The 4,382-nt window shown below is 54.2% G+C and overlaps 1 long non-coding RNA gene across 1 annotated transcript in view; it reads left to right on the top strand.

Moving 5' to 3' along the window:
- The window catches only part of LOC113941340, a 5,041-nt gene extending 930 nt beyond the window's left edge, over window positions 1–4,111 (top strand). Inside the window, exons 3-7 of the long non-coding RNA XR_003525651.1 lie at window positions 531–584; window positions 1,596–1,646; window positions 2,237–2,276; window positions 2,771–2,808; window positions 4,001–4,111. This is a non-coding gene — a long non-coding RNA (uncharacterized LOC113941340). The remainder of the gene's footprint in view (window positions 1–530; window positions 585–1,595; window positions 1,647–2,236; window positions 2,277–2,770; window positions 2,809–4,000) is intronic.
- The last annotated feature ends 271 nt before the right edge of the window (window positions 4,112–4,382 follow it).

A 4,382-nucleotide genomic window follows, 5' to 3' on the forward strand; every position in this document is an offset into this window, starting at 1 on the left:
GGACATCCCTGGGAACACAGATCCCAATCCAGGGCTGGATCATCCCTGGGAACACGGATCCCAATCCAGAGGCATCCCTGGGAACACAGATCCCAATCCATCGACATCTCTGGGAACACAGATCCCAACCCAGGGACATCCCTGGGAACACAGATCCGAATCCAAGGACATCCCTGGGAACACAGATCCCAATCCAGGGATGGATCACAGCCCAGATCCCAATCCAGGGACATCCCTGGGAACACGGATCCCAATCCATGGACATCCCTGGGAACACAGATCCCAATCCAGAGGCATCCCTGGGAACAGAGATCCCAATCCATCGACATCTCTGGGAATGTAGATCCCGATCCAGGGCTGGATCATCCCCTGGGAACACAGATCCCGATCCAGGGCTGGATCACAGCCCAGATCCCAACCCAGGGATTTTATTCCCGCTGGGGCTGTTCCAGGGGTTGATCCATCGGGAAAACAGGCGGGATTTGGCCCTTGGATCCTTCCCGCTGATCCCTTTTCCCTCTTTCCCGCAGTGATCCCGTCAAGGGCTACATCCAGACCCACCCCGCCTGGTACTGGGCTTCCTAGTGAGTATTCCCGCTTTTCCAACGGCTCGGGATGAGCTCTGGGATGGGTGGGAAGAGCCTCCAACTTCCCAGGGAAAGGATCAACCCGAGGGTGTCCCAGGAAGGTCCTGGAATCATGGAATGGGGGGGGGGGGGATTGAAGATCATCCCGTGGGATGGATGATCCCAAAATCCCAGGCCTTGGAAAATCCCAGGGATGGGGAGTACCCGGATTCCCTCTGAGGCGGGAAGGTGGGAAATCTCCCCTGGATGAGCGGGAGATGGGGGGGATGGTCGGGATTCCAAACACTTCCCAAAAAATCAAAAGGGCTCTGGGAACCAGGGATGAAACCAAAACCTGGGAATTGGCTGCAGAGAACCAGGGAAAAGGGGGATTTTCCAGGGAAATGGCGCAGAACCCCAGGTGGGAGAGCTGGAAGTGGGCCTGGGATAACCTGGAGGCTGAATTTTTGGGATTGTTCCCCGGGAAGTTCCAAAAACCAGGGTCAAAGTCAACCCCTGGGAATTGGCGGCAGAAAACCAGGGAAAAGTGGGGATATTCCAGGATCTGGGATGGGAATGGGATGGGAATGGGATGGGAATGGGATGGGAGAGATGGGAATGGGATGGGAATGGGATGGGAATGGGATGGGAACTGGGATTGGAACTGGGATGGGAGAGATGGGAATTCCCCCCCCTCCCTGGCTTGACTTTCCCTCCCCAAATTCCTTCTCCTTCCCTCAATTCCTTCTCCTTCCCAAATTCCTTCTCCTTCCCTAAATTCCTTCTCCTTCCCCAAATTCCTTCTCCTTCCCAAATTCCTTCTCCTTCCCTCAATTCCTTCTCCTTCCCCAAATTCCTTCGCCTTCCCTCAATTCCTTCTCCTTCCCCAAATTCCTTCTCCTTCCCTAAATTCCTTCTCCCTCCCCAAATTCCTTCTCCTTCCCAAATTCCTTCTCCTTCCCCAAATTCCTTCTCCTTCCCTCAATTCCTTCTCCTTCCCTCAATTCCTTCTCCTTCCCGAAATTCCAGCGCCGTTTTCTTCCTCACCTACCTGATCCTGGCCTGCTGCTCCGGCCCCAGGTAACCTCTTCCCTTGGGAATTGCAGCCCCGGGAAGGGCAGTGGAACCTAATTCCCAGGAATTCCCTGGAATCCTCCCTAATTCCCTGAAATGGTTCCAAATTCCCTGGAATGGTCAGGAATTCCCTGGAATGGTCCCTAATTCCCTGAAAGGGTTCCCTAATTCCCGTAAATGGTCCCCAATTTCCTGGAATGGTCCCTAATTCCCTGGAATAGTTCCAAATTCCCTGGAATGGTCCCCGATTCCCTGGAATGATCCCTATTTCCCTGGAACGGTCAATAATTCCCTAGAATTGTCAGGAATTCCCTGGAATGGTCCCAAATTCCCTGGAATGATTCCCTAATTCCCTGAAATGGTTCCCTAATTCCCAGGAATGGTCCCCAATGCTCTGGAATCATCCTGAATTCCCTGGAATGGTCAGGAATTCCCTGAAAAAGTCACTAATTCCCTGAAATGGTTGCCTAATTCCCTGGAAAGGTCCCAGATTCCCTGAAAAGGTCCCAGTTTCCCTGGAAAGGTCAGGAATTCCCTGGAAAGGTCAGGAATTCCCCGGCCCCCTGGCTGAGCATTCCCTGTTCCTTCCCTTCCAGGAGACGCTTCCCGTGGAATCTGATCCTGCTCGGAATCTTCGTGAGTGGCAAAATCCGGGAACATCCAGAGGGATCCATCCAGGGGCATGTGGGAGTGGGAATTCCCACGGAAAAATGGGAATCTCCACCTGGGATTGCCCCGGGATTGGGGGTGGGAAAGGCGGGAAAAGGGAGAATCCGGTGGGTTAAAAATGGGGGGAATCAACACTGGGAAAATGGGATGGGAATGGGAATGGGAATGGGATGGGAATGGGAATGGGAATGGGATGGGAATGGGATGGGAATGGGAATGGGATGGGAATGGAATGGGATGGGAATGGGAATGGGGTGGGAATGGGAATGGGATGGGAGCGATGGGAACTGGGATGGGATCTGGGATCAGACTCAGACTCCCGTTCCCGGAGCTCCCGGATCCACTCCCGTGGAAATTCCATCCCGGGAGGATCCAAACTCCTCCCGAATCCTCCCCCTCTTCCCTGGGATTGGGGCTTTTCCCGGGATCCCATCCCTGACCCGGCTCCATCCCTTTTCCAGACCCTCTCCCTGGCCTACCTCACTGCCATGCTCTCCAGGTGGGTCATTCCCAAAAAAATTCCTTATTCCCGGAATCCCCAGCCCCCCCTGCCCTCCCCGGGGTTATCCCAGCCCCAGCTTCCCTGGGAATGGGTTTTTTTGGGAAGCTTCCCGAGCCCTGGGGGTGTCCCTGTCCCGGGGGGAGAGTTCCCTGATCCCAAATCCTTTGGGAGAGCCCTGGGAATCCTGGGAATCCCGGGATAAGGTGCTGGAAGGGCTGGAGGTGACTCCCGACGATCCCAAATTTCCCACTGAGCAGAGACAGGGAATGTTTTCCAGGAATTTTGGGATTTTAGAGCCCTGCTCCTTCCTGCTTGTTTTCCCTGGGAATCTGTTCCCATGGGATCTGATCCTGTGGGATGAGCCGGGGGGGGGTGGTGGAAGGATTTATGGATGTACTGGGATAAAGGAAATCATGGATTCAGCAGCTCCAGGGGGAGAACTCCAAGGATGGCCCAAAAATCCCACAGATCCCACAAATCCCACTCCAGGAATGTCCCAAAAATCCCAATCCAGGGATTTCACATAAATCCCACAAATCCCCAGGAATCCCACAAATCCCACTCGAGGAATGTCCCACAAATCCTGCAAATCCCATTCCAGGGATTTCACATGAATCCCACAAATCCCAGCCCAGGAATACCCCAGGAATCCCACAAATCCCACCCTGGGAATGTCCCACGAATCCCATCCCACAAATCCCACTCCATGGATATCACACAAATCCCAATCCAGGGATTTCACACAAATCCCACAAATCCCATCCCACAAATCCCTCTCCAAGGGTGTCCAACAAATCCCACAGTCCCACCCCAGAGATACATCCCATGTTTTCTGGGATATTCCAGAGCCCTCTGGACACATTCCATGTTTTTTGGAATATTCCAGAGCCCTCTGGACACATCCCATGTCCTTGGAATATTCCAGACCCTCCGGACACAGGGATGTCCTGCTGGATCAGGGCCTTCCCAACTGCCCCATCCTGGAATTCTGGGATTCCATTGGAATTCCCCCCCCCTCCCAGTCCCTCCCTCCTCCCCTTGGATTTTAACCCCGGACAAAACCCCCTCCGACCTTTTCCCACCTTTCCTTTCCCAAACATTCCGGGGGGAATTTCGGGAATTCCGGCCCCCTGCATTCCTGTCCCTCTGGAATTGCCCCGGGATGGGATTTTCCCGGTTTTTTTTCCAGCTATTACGACACCAAGGCGGTGCTGCTGTGCCTGGGAATCACGGCCCTCGTGTGCCTGGGAATCTCCATCCTCAGCTTCCAGAGCAAGGTGGGATCGGGATCGGAATTCCCAGGGAATTTTGGGAGCTTTGGGATGCGCCGGGTGGGGCTGGAAGGGGCTCCAAGGGGGAAAAAACGGGATTTGGGAGGATTGGGATGTGCCAGGCCCGGAAACAGGGCTGGAAGATGAGGAAGTTTGGGATAATCTGGGATTTTGGGAATGTTGGGATGTGTCCAAGGGGTGCAGATGGAACTGGAAGTTGCCAAAATTTGGGATAATGTGGGATTTTGGGAGTGCTGGGATGTGTCCAAGGGGTGCAGATGGGGCTGGGAGAGGCTGAAA

Source organism: Corapipo altera, unplaced genomic scaffold (genome assembly GCF_003945725.1).
Source record: "Corapipo altera isolate COAL_440 unplaced genomic scaffold, ASM394572v1 60807, whole genome shotgun sequence".
In the NCBI taxonomy this organism is placed as follows: Eukaryota; Metazoa; Chordata; class Aves; order Passeriformes; family Pipridae; genus Corapipo; species Corapipo altera.